This window comes from Megalobrama amblycephala, linkage group LG6 (assembly GCF_018812025.1).
Source record: "Megalobrama amblycephala isolate DHTTF-2021 linkage group LG6, ASM1881202v1, whole genome shotgun sequence".
NCBI classification, from domain to species: domain Eukaryota; kingdom Metazoa; phylum Chordata; class Actinopteri; order Cypriniformes; family Xenocyprididae; genus Megalobrama; species Megalobrama amblycephala.
Window position 1 is genome coordinate 24800602 of NC_063049.1, and position 20222 is coordinate 24820823.

The following is a 20222-nucleotide window of genomic DNA, read 5'->3' on the forward strand; positions in this document are numbered from 1 at the left end:
TAAAAATATACATAGCCCAGAAGGAAGGAAGTGCAGTAAGAGCTTGGAGACACAGAGTGTTGGAACCCTGGCTGGCCCATCAGAGGACCTGGTGAGTGGGAAAGTGCTCAACATCCAGGTGTCTGGCAATTGGTTATCTTCAATCCCCAGACACCCGGTGTGTTCCTCTGTAAACTAAAGTCAACTCCAAAAGGTGCTGGATGAATCTTTAAAAACTCACCCAAGCCACATTTCGCTCAAAGGTCAAAAAAGGAACATTTGCAAGACATTTTCCTTAAGGAAAATAAAGATTATATCAGGATCATTGAGACTCTTATTACCATAATGCAATCTTCTTTTTACTGCTGTAGTGCAATAATAATAATAATAATAATTTGAATTTTAAACTGTTTATACATCATGGCATAGATGTAAATAGAAAAGCTTAATAAATAATGTTTATGAGAAACTTGGAGGGGCTGCTTAAATCTTAGAAAAATCCCAACATGAAAATCTTATTCTCAGTACTGTATTGTAAAAAAAAAAAAAAAAAAAGATTTTTATGCAGCATTGTAGTATTTATTATAATGACTATAATTTATGCAGATGTAAATAATCTTTTGAAATAAATACAAATATTGTTCACTAAGAATTTAAACCTCATAAGTAAACCCCATAAGTATGGTATTAAGAAATTGGAAGGATTTTAAGATTGTTTTCATTAGTTCCTTTCAAACAAAATATAATTAACACTAATACAAGTCGGCGAGAGCGTCAAAGTGACGCTAGTCATTCATTTTCAATGAGAGCCGGCGGCGAGCTCTGGCGAGAGCGGCGCGGCGCGTCTTGGACGGTGAGAGCGTCGAGGAGAGTTCAGGTTAACTTTATGGTAATGAGCTATGACGCGGTTCGGCGGCAACCATTTGGAATGTAGAGGTCCTCGCTTGAGAGGCTTCCGATTGGTTGACGCGACTTGTCATTTACTTTGACCCTCCCGTCGGCGGTTTGAACGAACAGTACAGTGTTGTTGGCAGGGCGGCCAAGGCAACTGTTGACGCTCTCGCCGGCGGCGGTGTGAACGCACGGTTATGCTCAACAATGCTGCATTTGTTTGATCAAAAGAACGGTAAAAACTGTAATATATTGTAAAATGTAACTTATTCCTGTTTGCAAAGCTGAATTGTCTTTTCATTACTCTATTGTTTGATAAATAGAAAGTTCAAGAGCAGCGTTTATTAAAAAAAAAAATGTAACAATGTAAACGTCTTTTTTGGTCAATATATAGGCCTATATATATATATATATATATATATATATATATATATAAATAATGACAACAATCTTGACAACAATCTTTTGAATGTCTGGCCCTATTCACACTTGGTATGCATTTTGGTCGATCAGAACACAAGTGAAAGGCACTAAATACAGGTGTAAACGTGGTCTAAAACGTTTTGCGCTTGTCCACTTTTGACCACTTCCAGAGGTAGTCGAAAACGCATTCAACCGTTCATAGTGTGAACGCTCATGTTGTCAAATGTGTTCGAACAGCCACAAAAGACCACCTACTCTCTGCCTATACTGAACTAACGCGTAAACATTATGGGAAGCGCGCTAGCCAGACGGAATTTCAACTTTGTTGGCTGGAGACCCACGTTTGGTGTGAAGATGAAAATCGTACCAAGCACAATGTTCTCTCACCATTCCTGATTTCGAACACACATTCACTGTGTTCGGCATGGTCTTGCGCCTATCAGAGCAGAAACGAAAGCTGATGCTCTCCATATGTATTTTCCGTTGTCTCTGTGTGCGTTCATATGTAAATTGTACAAGCTTATTTTGTCAGTTAGATTGAAAACATAGCCTACATTTATCAGCCCATAGGCCCTCCCCTCAAAGAAATCAGCACAGAAGTGATTGAAAGTGGACAAAAGAGATGGATTAAAATGCCAGGTGTAAACGTGAATGTGTGTCCCTCATCTACTTGTGATCCGATCGACCAAAACCCATCTTAATACCAGGTGTAAACAGGGCCTTCGTGTATTCTTACTGTTATGGGTGAAATGTAGCTTGGACACACTAGCTGTTTTTGTTGTGAACTTCATCCTGCTATATAATAACAATTACTCAGAAAAGTCAAGTAGTCAAGGAACTACATCTACCCTTGCTAATGACTGTGACTACAAAGGTACATTTTCAAAAATCATTTTCAGTAAGGCCTCGTCGTAGAATTTGGTACTCTGACACAGACATACAAAATGTACTTTCTGAAGAAGTCTGAAACATGAAAAAGACCCTGGTGATTTGTCAAACACATCAACATACAAGCTTTAATTAGCTTACAAACAGCCAATTAAATATGTCAGCCTCTCTTACAGTTTCTTTTGAGGACAGTAAAAAGAGCCTCAGGCTGTGCCGCTCCATAAATGGCTGCAATGAAAGTTTAAGCCCTTTCTTTTTGCTAGAACTCTCCTTTTCAAAACACTCAATTTCTGACACAGAATAAAGGGATTTGACTTGAAAGGCTCCCTGACTTTGTCCGTGGTCACAGAGACAGAGAAGCAGAGAATGAAGAGCGTCGGGGTGACAAAACAAAAGACAAAAGGAATAAGAAGAGAATAGGAGGAAAACCTCACACAGATTCTCCAGGAAGACTGGAAATCTCCATTATATGAGTTCCTCTTAAAGAAAACTGCACTATAGTATGAAGCAGTGGAACTTTGGAAAGATTTTTCCTCAAAATTCACAGATAAAACATAGCAAATTCATATTAAATACTAAACTTTCCCTTATCCACCAAAATGATGCCTTTTTTTGTCTGAGCCTTTCTAATGGCTTCTTCGTTTAGGGCCTGATTAGAAATCCCACAAAAATCACTTTAATACAACAATGTTAATACAAAAATTAATTGTTTTTTTATATATAATCATGGTAAATCAAATTAATTATGTTTTGTTCTATGTTGCGTCAGTTAACTCACAAGCTAACCTGACAGCATACTAGCTAACAAACAGTTCCATATCAGGCAACAAACAGCACCTGAACCCTGTTGGTGGAAAACGGTCAATACTGAGGTACTTCTGAGGTCCCATTTGTTTCTCATGTTTCATTCGGATAATGGCGTCTGGCAGGGTGTATAAAACAAGCAGAAACCTACTTACAGAGGCATCACGAGCATGTCATCTTTGAAGCTGCAGGGCTATTGCAGAAACAGGTAGCAATCCTTCTGTAGCCTTTGGAGAGAGAATCAGAGGAAGCACATAAGTGTTTTATTTAGTATAGCAAGAGACAGAAGGTACGCGTTACCCTACACTCATAAACAAACCACCAAACCTCTTGGAGAAATAGAAACTGAGGCCCTGGAATGCTGTTGAAAAGGAGATCCGAGTATGGCACATAAGGAGAAGAGCCAGACATACTACACTGGGTTCCCAACCTTTTTTGTATGCTGCACCCCTATTACCTACATTATTTACTTGAAGTACCCCTATTAAGAAGTACATTAGTAAGAACCGCTAACGATTGTTTCCAAAAAGGTTTTTTAAACATTTTTACTAGGGCTGCACGATTTGGGGAAAATGTCATATTGCGATTATTGAGGTCAATATTGCGATTGCGATTTGCGATAGCGATATAATAAACAAATAGTATCATGAGTCATCTTGCTTGGTTCTCAATGGAAATACACACACAGATTACTGATAATGCTGAAATGTGTATTTCTCAACTCAAACTAGCAACAACAGCAAACAAATGCACAGCGTTTTCAAATTAAAATATTTTTACGAAATTAAATAACATCTTTGCATTACTGCAAACTTGTTATAATCCCATTTAAGATATTTGTTTCTTTACTAATCTGTAGTGGTTCAACGGATCACAAAACTCACGGTTCGGATCACATCACGGTTATGACGTCACAGATCGGATCATTTTTCGGATCAGCACAAAAAAAAAAAAATTGGATGGGGGTAACTTAACTTTGCATTTATTACTTAGCCCACTTAAACTATTCTGATACCACAGCATAAACTACTAGCCTAAATAATACATTATTAAAGGCAAGTGAACAGACTGTAAAAAGTACACCAATTACAACAAGCATAGATAAATACAACATAAAGTTACAAATAAAGTATAAGGTCTAACTGTAGTATTGATTTTCATGCACAGAAATGTAATAATTAAATGTAAAATGACACTATTCATTGTATAAATTTAATATAGATTAACCTTTGTTAAAGCTGTGTTTTGTTGTTTGATTTACATGACAACAGCAGGTATTTATAGGTTGCTGTCACTTTAAGAGTAAGACATGCACGCACACATCGGACAGATATACATCCGAATTCTCACCTCGTTCAATTAAGACATAACTGAATGTGTTTACATGAATACTTGCTGAGAGGGGTATTTTGACTGACATAATGCGTGTATGTGACCATCCAAGTGCACTGAGGACGCGAAAGAGAAATAAATTTGGAGTTCGCGAGCTATAACGCGCCTCTCTCTCTCTGTGCGCGCGAGCCTTGTATGTATGTGCCTCATGTGCGCACCGATAACAGCGCTGCGTGCGATACCGAATTAAATCCTCTTTCCTCTTCAACCACTACTAATCTGGGTTTATAATCTTATAGCCAAAATATCGTCATATAACAGAGGTAGCGTTTTTTCTTGCCACCAGTTCAGTGACCGTTTGCTCCGCATCCATCTTTACCCGTTCTCTGCGCTGCACACCGGAAAAGTCATGACCGTGCGCGCCACACGTGACACTGCCTAAACTGAAATTTACTGGTCTTCTTTTTATTAGCGGTGTATAAAATGGGCAAACAGCTCTCAGATAATGGGTTGTTGTGTCCACACATGTATTTTTTTATTTTTTTATTACCTTATTATTATTTTATTTCATAAAATCGCAGCATTTTGCGTCATATAATCGCACAAGCTTGACATCGCGATTGCGATTGCGATATGATTAATCGTGCAGCTCTAATTTTTACCATCCTTTAGACCCTATCCCTATGGACACCCTATGGATGACCACTGTTTAACAAAGAGTCAGGGTTGCCAAACATCCCATATACACAACAATTCAAAAGTTTGGGGTCTCTAAGATTTTTTAATGTTTGGAGTCTCTTATGCTCAACAAGGCTGCATTTATTGATGAAAAAATATTACAATTTAAAATCGCTGCTGAATTTTCATCAGCCATTATTCCAGCCTTCAATGTCACATGATTCTTCAGAAAACAGTTCTAATATGCTTATTTTGTGCCCAAGAAACAAGTTGTGCTGCTTAATATTTTTGGATTCTATAATGAATTGAACTGCATTTCTTTGAAATGTTTTGTAACACTAAAAACATTATATTATTATAACAGAATAAAGCATGAATTTCTTTCAAAAAAAGATATCGTACTGATCCCACTGATTTTGAACAGTATGCAATACGGATCATCTTGCATTAAAATATGTCATGCTGTTATTCGTCCTGTATAAATATGGACGAAAATATGGAGCGTGAGACTCGATTACATTAAGTTCATGTCATTCAAACTAAGTTTTGTACATAAATTATATTGAAAGGAAGAACACTAAACTCATAAGCAAAATGCTTTAAAAATATGAATACAACTATGATTCAAATTATATGATTACTGGCACATACATTACATACTAGTGTCGTCAAAAGTAAAATGTGACGACACCAGCATTTCCTGCTTTCAAACAGGAACGTCAGAAAGCAGGCGTCTCTCAACGGATCCATGATATATCTGCTGATAGACGCCTGCTTTCAAACGCTCCTGTGAGTATCTGTAAGCGCTCGGTGGTGAAAAGAAATGTTTTTGAAGCATTGATCATTGTAGCAAATCACAGACATATCTGTTGAGTGCGTGAACACAATGACCAATCAGAGGTGTTTAAGAATCAGCTCAACAGTGCACAAAATGCTAGGGGGGAAATGCTGGTATTTTTAAAATTTCAGTACTGAAGTCGGTACTTTTGACAACAGACATCACTACTACATACTGCAAAATCTTTGTAAAAAACAAAACAAAAAAAAAACCACAAAACATTTCTTAGGTGATTTCATGATTATATTAATTCATTGTGCAAAATTTCAAGATAAATGAAACCTTTTTCTTGAGCACTACTCCGTTCTTATCAAACTTTGCAATTAAAAGTGCACTACAGCATCCCAGAGCTTGGACAACATCAGTCTCTATACTGATAAGAGCAAAGCCTGGTTGTTCAGGACTTAATTAAGATTAGGAAGAGCAAAGAGGGAGGCCGCTCCACTTCATAAGCCTCCACAGACCAGGCACAGGGGCTTTGTGCTTTCTTCGTCTCTGAGGGTCTAGCAAAGGTTAGTCCAGCATTGTATAGTGCAAAGCAGAGAGATGGAGTGAGACACCGGGCCAGAGTAATTAAGGAGTAAATAATGAAGCCCTTCAACGAACCCCTGCTCCTATGATCTGATTGACCGGCGTGCCAAGGCCATGTTCAATAAATCAATTAACAACCACTGAGAGTTACTGCTTTAAAAAGGTCACCGAAACCGAGACGTTTCAGTCACAGGCCGAGCAACCTCAACATCCCCAGATTCCACAAGTGGCTTATCTTCCTTTTTTATGACACTCAATTACACTGCTTTTTCCTGTGCTGGCTTTTAAAATGCAATATCTTTTTTGATTAAATTTTTTAATGTCTCTTTATTGAAAAATATGCAGACTTGCAGCTGGCAGGACTGGATTATGGATCAGGTGGCCAATGAGGCCAGTACCCCAGAGTCTCAGACTGCCAGGGGCCTTCAAAGCCTCAGGACAAGCTGGCCGAGATTGGAAAAGGAAGCTGAACCAGGGTGAAAATAGTGCAAGTTGACCACTAGACCCCCAGGGCTATAAATAAAGTACAATCTGGCCAAATCTGATTAAAAAAAAAAAAAAAATCTGTGGAACTCAACAGAAGATCTTTCGAAAAAATTCTTGTGTTCTTTTTTTTATATATATAAAAATCAAGGATGTTCTTTTGGATCCTGTCGACTCTAATTGTATAGACAAAAACAGCCGAAACATTCTTTAAATATATCTTCTTTTGTTTTCTGCAGAACACAAAGTCATACAGGTTTATAGCGACATGAGGTGAGTAAATGATGACAGAATTTTTTTTAATTTTGGGTGAACTATCCCTTAAAACAAAGTGGAATGACGCCAAGGATGTCTGGCAGGACCATGATTTGACACTGGGAGTTGATATGAACTAACTTGCCATGTACAGAATGTGAAAACTAAATGAGAATGTTAGCTGGGCATAAAATACATTAAATTATGTGCATTTCGTTAAAGATTTTCCATGCAACACCACTAAAGAGTCATTCTATCAAACTGCTAGAAATCCCTCGGGACATATGAGTAATCATGGTTAATGATATGCGATAAGCTTTGTTCAAGGGTCTCTTCGGATAATATCAAGTTTAAGGTTACAATTCATAGCTTTACAATTTAATGCTTTTTCACAGCTGGGAATAAGCCCAGGAAAATGATTCATTAAAGGATGACTAAATGAGGCTTATGCTAATCACGATGTTGAATGCAACGAACTGCACACTGTGGTAAGAATACGATGTGCCGGCTCACTCTTAAGCACGTTGTTGCTCGGGTGGGGGATGGCAGTGCACTGTGGGCGTACTCTCCAAACAACCAGGTGTTCACTGTGGGATAAACATTTGCTAACAGGCTCCAACAAGATCCCCAGGGCCCAAGATTAAGGGAGTCTAGCAAGCTACAGATTCAGAATGCTGCTGCAGGTGGGAAGGAGGGTGTGAGGCAAGCTCTGGTTTGATCTCAGAGTTTTAATTTGACTGTGACTGTGGCAAAATGATTGTGTCGCTTCAGCAGTAGTTTTTCCGGGAAGATGATAAAAGTTGCTCCTTGCATGTCTTGTGCAACCTACTGCTGGCCTTCCAGCTCTGAAGGAGTATACAAAAAAAAAAAAAAAAAAAAAATACTGAAGTGGTTGCCGTCACACTGCATTCGACAACAGTTTCCTGAAGGAAAAAAAATGGCTACCTAAGCCAATAGCTCCCAAATATCTCTAAAAATACACAGTTAGAAGAAAAAGGAATGAAGTTTTATTAAATGTTATACATTTCAACATTACATGTTCTTCAGCTGTTCCTCTTTGAAAGAGAAAAAAATGTATGAAGAGTGACCCACATTTGTTTTTTGATCACTAAAAAATGTGTACAATTTAACAGTTTACTCATGGAGCCACATTGAGATTCCCATATCTAAGAAATGTAACCATATAGGGCCATAAAAATGTGAATACCAAAAGAAAAGTTTGTTAAAAGCCAAAATATAAAAAGATATTAAGGGATATTTAATACCTCTTGAGTTACAGGCATGCAAACTTCAGGCCAAAAAAATGCTTTCCCCCCATTTTTAGACTATCACCATTGTCATTTAATGCAATAATGATTGCTAAAGTCAACATTTTACTAACAGACCTACCAATCTGTGCCTAAAAATAAAATGATGCTGCCATCTTTCTAAAGTCATTTTTGCTCCCTGTACTCTGTCTCCAAATCTCATGTGAAAGTTATCATTTGTCATAAAAAAAAATATATAAAAAAGTACAGAACATACCAAATTTATGAATAGACATCAATAGAAAATGCTTTTTGCAGCCACACGTACCAGCAGGGGCAAACTTGACCATGCGAACCAACCAAACTATGGCAGAATTCAGAATAGCAGGTCATATGGAAAAAAAATTGTAAGATGTTACTATACTATGCTAGCATGCAAATTCAGGCTTTTACCATTTGATTTGAGCATCCTGGCAAGTAGTGCAGAATTTTTTATTAGCTATGATCACATTAAGGGCTGAAAGTGTTAAATCTGATTCCATTTCATTTGATGTGTTCAGATCAGTCTCATATATATGATTCATAACAATGTGACCCAACCACTAGAGAATTAATCCATCCTTGCACACGGCCTAGTCAATGTCACCCTCATTAGGAGCCAGAAAGATTTTTTTAATCATGAAAAAAAAAAAATCCTGCAGTGAGCAACAGCGGGCAGCATCCGTAAAAAGACGGCCAAGCAGAAATTAGGACGATGTAAATGTCAATACTGCAGGACTATGTTCTTGAACATCAATTTAAGTAAAAGTAACAAATGCATCACAATCCTGCAATGTTAGCAGGATCGACATGTTATGGCTTTTCATTTGTGAATGTTAACACTGTTATACAAGTCATTTACAAACGTGAATATGAACGACAGAGTGAATCTGTAGGGAAAAAAACAGAACAGATCATTTAGATATAATGTGAACATAGGCATTGTCTATATCAATTGCATTTAGCCAGCAGGAGGCTGGGTATGCAAGACCCATACAAAACATAACCAATGAAATGCTGAGAGACGAGGTCTAAGGCGAGGGGACCTCCTGGGTCGGCGGCCCAGTGTGACTGCGATCGGAGTGACCGCAGCTGCAGTAATTACGCCTCCCACAGTGGATCTAATAACGCCCACCCCTGAATCAATGCAACAAGCCTGGAGTGGTTACAGTTTCTGTCAACAACATACTAATTATGTACTATAATGTATTAATTTGACTGCTGCATCTGATTATGTCAGATTTCTTTAATTAGTGCATCAGTTTGCTACAAAAAAAAAAAAATCCTCTCTAAAGTTTGCCATCTTGAGTCGCTCCTGAAAATTACAGTTTACTGTTTGTTTTATTAAAAGATTCTTAAATGCCTCTGATTGGCCATAAAGTTCACGCATTCAGCAGATATGTCTGTGATTTGCTACAATGATCAATGCTACAGTTCAGAAGTTTGAGGTCGGTACAGTCTCTTTATGCTCACCAAGGCTGTATTTATTTAATCAAAAATACAGTAAAACAGTAATATTGTTACAATATAAAATAACTGATTCTATTTTCAGCAGCCATTACTTCAGTTTTCAGTGTCACATGATCCTTCAGAAATCATTCTAATGTGCTGCTCAAGAAACATACAGTATTATTATCAATGTTCAAAATAGTTATGCTGGAAATGATGATACTTTTTTTTTTTTTCAGGATTTTTTTATTAAAAGAACGTTCTAAAGAATCACATTTATTCAAAATATAAATATATTTGATAATGAATCCATTATAAAATTAATTTATTTAAAAAAAAAAAAAAAAAGTAGTATAAGAACTAATTAGTGGATTTCACCATATGGTGAAAGATGCACAGAAATCAATTAATTGAAATATTTTTAAAGTAAATGAAGTAAGTAAATAAGATATCAACAACCAGAACTGTATATTCGATTTTTCTAAATAACGTCTATAAAATAATCTGTACATTACTTTTGGATCAAAATACATTTTGATTACAAAGTCCACAAATATTTCCTGCACACATTTCTTTAGTGGTTTCTGTACAACCACTTACAGTGACTTACTAGAAAGAGGTTTTTTTTTTATTTATTTTTTTATTAATTTTGCAATTAATATTGGTTTTCTCATGGGCAGATATCATATAAATAGCAAGGCATGAACAGAACACCGAGTCAATAACATCCGAGGGAAATGGCAATATTTCACAACTACGCTGACAGCAAAATTATACCCATATGTTTCAACTGCATAAAACATTCCTCAGTAGATTAACGTATGGATTCAAATTGAACATGTCTTAGGAGGAAACTGAAGTAATATACGTGTGACTGAAGAATTTAAGATTCCTGACAATGAGAAAGCAATAAATTCCACATTGAATTTTTGAATATTGACAGATTGCACGAGCACATAAATTGAAGCATGCAAAAGGTGCACAGAATTTCACAGAAAGGTGCATTGGAATTGCTTTGCAGAGCACCTTAATGCCTAAAAAGTCTCCATTGTAGTCTCCAGCACCCATCTGTGACGACCACATCAAACAACAGCGACATCAAAAGCCGAGATCACAGCAGAGCATCTACAGCACTCAATGCCTGGTGCCATCAAAAGTTCACCTATTTCAGTTTATGCCAAACAACTTGCTTCATCTCATTGTTGGAGTTCTGAAGCTAATGAATACACTGGAACTTTTCTATAATGAAACTGAATTAAAGTCAATGGATGAAGTGCCAATCCTTTGAGTAATTACTGCCAGTCAGATGAATCACAAAGCCACAGAATTTGCTCCCTCTTGTGATGGTCAACAGGGTGATTAATGATTCAGAGTAAACCTCTCGCTTTAATGAGATCATTACAGAAAACAAATAACCCCTGGATGGCTGACCTAACTGTCTTTTTTCCAAAACATCGGGGGCATGCACTTTAGTTTACTAAATGTAAACATGTTAATCCATCTATCATTTCTCAATATGACTCTACAAGCTCTTTGAAATATTACAAACTTCTGGACTGGAATGAACAAGCAGGCACTCAATACAACAACACATTACTCATCACAATCTAACTCATTTGGCACTCTAATTAGTATATTTAAAGGGTTAGTTCACCCAAAAATGAAAATTCTGTCATTAATTACTCACCCTCATGTCGTTCCAAACCCATAAGACCTTTGTTCATCTTCAAAACACAAATTAAGATATTTTTGATGAAATCTGAGAGGTATATGACTCGTCCACAGACAGCAATTTAACCAACACTTTCAAGGTCCAGAAAGGTACTAAAGATAATGTTAAAACAGTCGACGTGACTGCAGTGGCTCAACCTTCATTTTATGAAGCGACAAGAATACTTTGTGCACAAAAACAAAACAAAAATACTACGTTTATTCAGAAATCTCTTCTCTTCCATGTCATTATCCTTACGCAGTTGCCGCAGTAAGCAGAGTGAAGGCTTCCATGTTTACGTCCGAATGCCGGCTCGTTATTGGCCAAAGCTGCACATGATACATGCGTGTGAGGGGCCATTCACACAACATGTTTTTCAATTGAAAACGGAAAACTTTTTATTATTTTTTTTTAGTTTTGGCTATTTATTTGCACAACAATTCTGAAAAACACAAACTTTTGAGAACAGGTTTCAAAGCGCACGTTTTTGAAAATGATACCATTATTGTCTCTGTGTAAACAAAAATGAAAAATTTGTGAAAACAGTGATATCATGAACATGCATGGGTAATAAGTGCTTAGTCTATAGATGCATAGTGTTTCTTTACAAAGTCACATCGCCAACTACTGGCCTGGCAAGCATAGTACAGGATAATTTTGACAACGTTGTAGTCTGAATGCAAAAAAACATAAAAGGAAAAACTCTTCCGTTTTTAGTACATCATTGTCGTGTTAACATACCCTAAGTTGTTTTACGGTTAAATAAAGTAAAAAGATTAAATAATCTTCATTTGGGCATCACCTTGCAGCTATAACAGACTGGTTACCCAATTTAGCTAAGCAGGACTGAGCCTGACCTGTAGTTGAATAGGACAAACTAAGTAAACTAAGGTTGCTGGTAGTGGTGTTAGGGGCCATTCCCACAGAACACATTTTTGCATTCCACTGTGCTGCTTTTCCATTGTTTTTCTATGTAAAAGTTAGCACTAGATGGACGTGTTTGACTGTTGCGCTCACGTTTTGTGTCTTTTGCAGCGTCTCGCACATGACACAGCATTCTAAAAACGCACCTCTCAGATTAAAAAGTTTTTAAAAATGTCTCTTTTTTTCTTCCACTGCTCTGCATCTCACGTTTTTAACTGCAAAGACATGTTCCATGTAAATGGCCCCTTAAACCAGTAAGGTTTGTATGGGTGCACACCAGGCCAAATTTCGCTATTTTCCCCAATCCTTCATGGCCTCTTAATAATCCCAGTTATAAATTTGCTTTATCATGCTCCTCTCAACCAAAAACTGATGAGTGGCAAGCATTGTGGCACACTATGGCTGCTTTTGTATTTCATAAAAGCAACAAGGAAATTATTTTTTATTATTTGAAAGCTTGAAAAATTTCTAATCAGCTGAAGCAAGAAATAATTATAAAATCTACTCAGACATAAAGTAGTAAATGAATTGAAGGAGCACAAAGTATTGTTATTCATCTGGACATGTGATTTCACCATACAGTAGACAACACCACGAGGATAATCTTTATATATTTATATATATATATATATATATATATATATATATATATATATATATATATATATATATATATATATATATATATATATACACACTGGAGTAATGGCTAAATAAAAACCCGATTCCAAAAAAGTTGGGATACTGTACAAATTGTGAATACAAAAAGAATGCAATAATTTACAAATCTCATAAACTTATATTTTATTCACAATAGAATAAAATATATCACAATACAGATAACATATAAAATGTTGAAAGTTAGACATTTTGAAATGTCATGCCAAATATTGGCTCATTTTGGATTTCATGAGAGCTACACATTCCAAAAACGTTGGGACAGGTAGCAATAAGAGGCCGGAAAAGTTAAATGTACATATAAGGAACAGCTGGAGGACCAATTTGCAACTTATTAGGTCAATTGGCATCTCTGATGGTATGGGGTTGCATGAGTGTGTGTGGCATGGGCAGCTTACACATCTGGAAAGGCACCATCAATGCTGAAAGGTATATCCAAGTTCTAGAACAACATATGCTCCCATCCAGACGTCGTCTCTTTCAGGGAAGACCTTGCATTTTCCAACATGACAATGCCAGACCACATACTGCATCAATTACAACATCATGGCTGCGTAGAAGAAGGATCTGGGTACTGAAATGGCTAGCCTGCAGTCCAGATCTTTCACCCATAGAAAACATTTGGCGCATCATAAAGAGGAAGATGCGACAAAGAAGACCTAAGACAGTTGAGCAACTAGAAGCCTGTATTAGACAAGAATGGGACAACATTCCTATTCCTAAACTTGAGCAACTTGTCTCCTCAGACGTTTGCAGAATGTTATAAAAAGAAAAGGAGATGCCGCACAGTGGTAATGGCCACAATGGCCTTGTCCCAACTTTTTTGAGATGTGTTGATGCCATGAAATTTAAAATCAACTTATTTTTCCCTTAAAATTATACTCAGTTTAAACATTTGATATGTCATCTATGTTGTATTCTGAGTAAAATATTGAAATTTTAAACTTCCACATCATTGCATTCTGTTTTTATTCACAATTTGTACAGTGTCCCAACTTTTTTGGAATCGGGTTTGTATATTAAAATAGAAAACAGTTATTTTAAATTATAATAATATTTCATAATATTACAGGTATTACAGTATATTTGATCAAATAAAATGCAGCCTTCTTGAGCATATTAGACTTCTTTCATAAACATTAAAAAAAATCTTACAAAAACTACCAAACTTTGAATGTGATATAATTAAACTGTATCTCTGGAATGTTGTTGAGACAGTCAGTCTCTGTTGGCTGATGTGCCCTCACAACTACATGATACAATGATCTCCGGCTGTTTTCTACATCCATCATGATTGTTTTTCCTTTGCTCTCTTCTCACAGTGGGTCAGTCAGAGCAGTGCAGTGTGCTCTGAATGTTGCTGCAGCAGCAGGGGGAGGGTCTGATCAGCAGCATCTCTGTCAATGTCATAATTAAGACTTCAGAGGGCAGACGTAAAGTGTAGTGATAATTGACGAAGGATCAAACGTTCACTCAATTACAGATAAACGTCTGTGAGGTCTAGCATTCATTAGCAGCAGAGATCCAAAATAGACAAGCAACACATTTTGAGATAGTGACTGGAGGGCTTGGTGGTTCAGCTTTTGCACATAAGCAGTACGACACAAGCCACATATTCAGTCTCAGCCTTTACTTCTACTGCACAGATTGCAACTAACACCACCAAAGCAGCACCTGCCTGCTTCATGACATCACAGACAACATAAAACCTGCTGAAAAGTCCAGTTATTATATTCTGTACACATTATTTTTTAATATTTGTTCTGCTTTAATATTTGTTTTAATATTTGCAATGTGGCACATCCTTTTACAGCGTCTTACGCCATGAGCATCACATATGTAAGATGGTTAAAAATAGTTTTCGAATATTAAAATGATGCTGTAATATTAAAAATAGAACTTTTGAGATGTAACACAGCAGATTAAATGTCAGTTTTAAAACCAACTATATACAAGCATTTAAAAGCCAGTAAGATTTTTATGAAGGAAATTAATACTTCAGCAAGGGCAAAGTATTCAACAAGAGCACATTAAATTGATCAAAAGTGACATTTATAACTATAATGTAATCTCCACAAAAATATTCAGCAACACAACTGTTTTCAACATTAATAATATTAATAAATGTTTATTGAGCACCAAACCGTCTTTATAGAATGATTAAATGACATAAGGGGCTTTTGCACTGGGTAGTTATAGGAACTCAGTTATAGGAATTAGCCACCAGGGCGGTCCCCTAATAACAAAATTTTACCCTAGGGCCATTTTAAGCAGTAGGAACTCTAAGGTAACGTAAGCCGGCTGACAGCAATGTAATTTAAACGCAGAATTAAACGACGTCAACAAGGAGGATGGAGAAAGCTGCTTTTTGTTGTGTGTCATGGGTTTCGTGATAACAGAGATTAAAACGTGACAGGTAAATGCAGTTAACATAAGCTTTCTGTGTGTTTATGTCTCATCCACGTTCGTGGAGTTAGTTTGTGAAGTACATGTAAAGCTTCTTAAGAATGGCGTACGGCATGCGTTCTGTCAATCAATGTACACTTACGTGACTGGTAGTTCCTACTGTGCTGGGTTAGACCCTACTCTGAAGCAGGAGCTTATTTACTTCCCACAAAAGTTCCTATAACTAAAATCATTCCCAGTGACTACGCCAAAAAGCGGGCACTTCCACGAACAGTTATAGGAACTATGAAAAAATTCCTCCGGTACAAAAGCCCCTACAGAAGATGGAAGTAATGGCTAAATTCTTATGTATTTAAATTCTAATGATATTCACAATAAATGCTCAAATGATCAAATAAATGCAGCCTTGGTGAGCTTAAAGGGTTAGTTAACCCAAAAATTAATTTTTTGTCATTAATTAACCTCATGTCGTTCCACATCCGTAAGACCGTCGTTCATCTACGGAACACAAATTAAGATATTTTTGATGAAATCCGAGAGTTTTTTTTTTTTTTAAATGTAATTACCACCTTTCAATGTCCAGAAAAGTAATAAAAACATCGTTAAAATAGTCAACTTGACTACAGTGGTTCAACCTTAAATTTATGAAGAGACGAGAATACAGAACAAAAAGAATGTCTTTATTCAACAATATCTTCTGTGTCATTCTCTTATGCTGTACGCATTGATGTATGAGTGTGATGCTGACGCAGGAGCCGGCAGGAGTCTGCGTTCTTACGCACGTGGAAACGCTGAACGTAAACAGTGTAGGAGAATGACAGGGGAGAGATGAAATTGTTGAATAAAGTTGTCATTTTTGTTTTGTTTTTACACACAAAAAGTATTCTCATCACTTCATAGCATTAAGGTTGAACCACTGCAGTCACGTTTTTAATGATGTCTTTAATTCCTTTCTGGACCTTGAATGTGGTAATTACGTTGCTTTCTATGGGGGATAAAAAAAAAACTATTGGATTTCATCAAAAAGATCTTAATTTGTGTTTTCAAGTTGAACGAAGGTCTTACGGGTTTGGAACGACATGAGGGTAAGTACTTAATGACAGAAATGTCATTTTTGGGTGAACTTACCCTTTAAGAGACAAAAACATTTTAAAAATCTTTACTATCCCCAAACTTTAGGTAGTTGGGGATGGTATCTAGAAAGCACTATGTATCAAGTTAAAAGCTAAAAACAGTTAACCTCGAGACTCCTGCATTCTGTACAATTTGACTGCACTTAAAGCACAAAAAACATGTCCTGTGTAAGACTATGTCAGTATACTGTCAGTATATCTGCATCAACTAGCACTGGCTAACATTAACTATTGTAGACCAGCCTGAATTCAAGCAAGTCTACGCATATCTTCTCAGCAGGGAACCTAAGCATTTGAAGAAGATGTTTTTGAAAAGGCAAAACAAAGAATTGATGTTGCAGCTGAAACAATTCTGACAACTGATCTGATATTCCGCAAGGACTTATTTATCTGTCAACACTGTCAAAATTAGCACTGACAGAACTTGGATTGTTAACAAACACTTCCAGTACAATAAAAAATAATGTTTCCATAAAGCACTCAAACTGTTTTAATGCAAGTCATTTATGGTCATGTTTCTAGTTATTAAATCCATCTCTCCAAGCCCGATCCATCCCATTCATTAAATAAGAGGTGCTCTTCACTGTAGTTAATGGTTACCCATCAATTCAAAACCCCACACTTTGCTCATTGTGACGATGTAAATCAATATCAAAAGAGATGTGATGGGGGGAAAAAAAATATCTGACATTGGCATTGAATTCACTTCTATTGACAGTGACACTACCTTCCAAGAGAAAGAAAGAACAAGAAAGAGAGAGGGGGGAAAAAGACTAAACGCAGCATAACGGCAGCACAAATTGTCCGTCTACGCTTAATAAGCTTCTATTTTATGTCTTGTTTACTCCACTCACAGCACAGTGGCAGCAGTTCTGTCATTTTACAAACCCTAATAAACAGAAGCACGCTTTTGTAAAGTCAAAGCCCGGGCTGCAGCTACATTGTAAACTGCTGAGGGCTGCCGGGCTCAGTGCCAACTAAGACGCAAAAAGACATGTTTACTGTTAACAGTTGGAGGGAGATGGGTATTTGAGGGGGGGCATGTGAAGTTGGCTCATGTTGGCTTAGCGTTGGATCTAAACCTCCAAGCATCAGCTCTGAGTATTTATGGAATGAGCGGCCCACCTTAGGCCAGATGAAATGGAACTGGTACCCATAGGGGGTAGAGAGTCTGATGAGGTGGCCCTTAAGCTGCTTTCCCATGGAGGCGTGAGTAATGGAAGACTTCAATTACATTGGTTCCATACATGTTCTCAACTGGTGGGTCGTGACCCGAAAAAGGGATTGCAGGTTTTTTCTGTTAGAGGTACGGACAGCAGGGGGAACTAAGGTATATATGCTGAAATAATAAAATGCAACTAGCCACACAATCATGCATATTTAAAGGGCTAGTTCACTCAGAAATGAAAACTCTCATTATTTACTCAACCTCTTGTTCTTTCAAACTTTTGTAACTTACTTTCTGCTGTGGACCAAAGATGATACACTTCTTAAAATAATGTTTATTTTAACAATGAATCAGTGGGGTCAAATGATGCTTGGCTTCCATGTTCTTCAAAATATCTTCTTTTGTTCCACAGAAGAAAGTAAGTCAAACAGGTATGGAACGACATAAAGCTGAGTAAATGATGACAGAATTTTCATTTTTGGCTGAATTATCCCTTTAACATTGAAAAGCTGATATATCTTTTTTTTTATTTTTCTAAGGCAGCAGAAACACACCATATATATTTTGTTGTCAACAACAACGTCAAAAATTGTGCATCCAGTCAAACTCTTCTAAATTATGTCACAAATCCATTGTTATTTGGTAGAGGCAACATGGACAGGTAGTGTTGCATGCCCCCATCTTCAAAATCCACAAACAAAACTGTGCTAAGTAAAATAAAATACAATCCAGACTACGTTAAAGGTGGGTGATTTTGCTTAATTTGCCATACAAATTCCAGTGAATAAAAAAAAAGTGTTCAAAAAATGTTCTGAGTAACTACAATTGTAGGTAAGTCTACAATAATGATTTAGCATAACTGATGAGAGTAACTTGTAATTTTATGTTTATACCAGAGATGGCAATATGAGCCCAGATTTCCATAGTGTACCTTTAAATATGGATTTACCTGGACAAACACACTACTCTAAGCATGGAAACCTCTAATATTTAGAAAAAGAAAAAAAAGTTGGGTTTTCAGTCTTGATCTGCAGTACATAGTAGTGTTAACAGAATTACATTTTTGAAAAATGTGGTCCTATGTTGAACTTGATGACCAATGTGAAATCTGGAGAAGTAAAACCTGTTCAGAAGCACTAGTATAGAAGTCCCTCTGCAAACTCAGTTTATGATATGAATCTAAACATGTAGATCTATCCATAATATCTGAAGGCTAGAGAAAGCTAGAGGACTGATTATGTAAGCAGCTCAATAGAGCCTTACAGTGATCTGAATAACACGCAACTCACATTGATCAATGAAGCCAATTCATTCGTGCCAGACAGATAAGATACGTCTGATCTCAAAAAGTAAATAAATACAGATGGTGAAATGAATGGAAATCTTTTGCTGCATTTCCTTTAAATCATAAAGAAAAACTCAATACCAGGATGACTGAAGATCTTACAATGCATTATTTACACTCACCATATTGATTTTTTTTCCTCTTTTTTTTTCAATTTGGTTGCATTGGTTGTACTCTAGGGACATATTGCCTGGATTCACTGATCGACTGAAACTATTATCCATTGCTCTTCCTGAGGGTCCTCTATCCACCTCCATGAGTGCCTTTGTACTTCAGAGTGTGTTGGAATGCAGGTCTGTATCCCCTTCAAAACCTCTAAAACTTTAAAAACTCACCTCTTGGGAAGCTTTCAATAGGGCCCTTGTCCAAGGCCTAGCACTCAACTGTTAGAAGGGGAGGTCTGTCCGTAGATATATTTACTTTAAAACATCAAACATTTTTCTAGCCTGATTTACACAAGTGTGCTAGTGTGGCACTTCCTTCCTAGGATGCATGCCACCTTCACTTAAGAAATGAAGCAAGTCAGGGTGTCAGGGCAAGTAGCACTTTAGGTTGCAATTTAGTTAACTATAAAGGAAGTACAAATCCTAAAACATCTTGCTTCTTTCGAATGACTACAGTGACAAGTTCGCGTGTCATAAGCTTTCAATCCATCCCCATCATCCCTATCATTTTTGACATTGTCTATGTTCAGACACACTAGGATGTGCCTGAAGCTGAATACATTATTTAGAAAGTATGGATAATGACTTCAAAATAATGACTTCCAAATAATAGAAAAAAATAATGGTTAGACTGATTATCCAACAATCACAGACAAAGCAATATTTTTAAGAAACATATCTGAAATTAATGCAGTGGTGACCCAATTTCTTAATAATGTTTTTTTTTAGCTTTGTTTTACATATACAAGGTATACAAGGTATTTGATATGGAAGCTATCAAAGGGAAAAACAAATTAAAAGTTGGCTATTCAGCTGGCATCATTTTACACAGATACGGATAATTTCACCATTGCAA

General features: G+C 36.7%; 1 protein-coding gene across 5 annotated transcripts in view; it reads right to left on the bottom strand.

Annotated features, from left to right (window-relative positions):
* Positions 1–20222, bottom strand: part of sema5ba (sema domain, seven thrombospondin repeats (type 1 and type 1-like), transmembrane domain (TM) and short cytoplasmic domain, (semaphorin) 5Ba) — a 167265-nt gene that overhangs the window by 136641 nt on the left and 10402 nt on the right. Inside the window, exons 1-2 of one of the 5 annotated variants that reach the window (XM_048193536.1) lie at positions 4697–4718; positions 3141–3212 (exon numbers count right to left, since the gene is read on the bottom strand). The exons of 3 other annotated variants lie outside the window; for them this stretch is intronic. The gene's annotated coding sequence lies outside the window, so the exon portion shown is untranslated. Of the gene's footprint in view, positions 1–3140; positions 3213–4696; positions 4719–20222 lie in introns of those variants that run through there. One more of the 5 variants, XM_048193535.1, reaches the window with a different exon arrangement.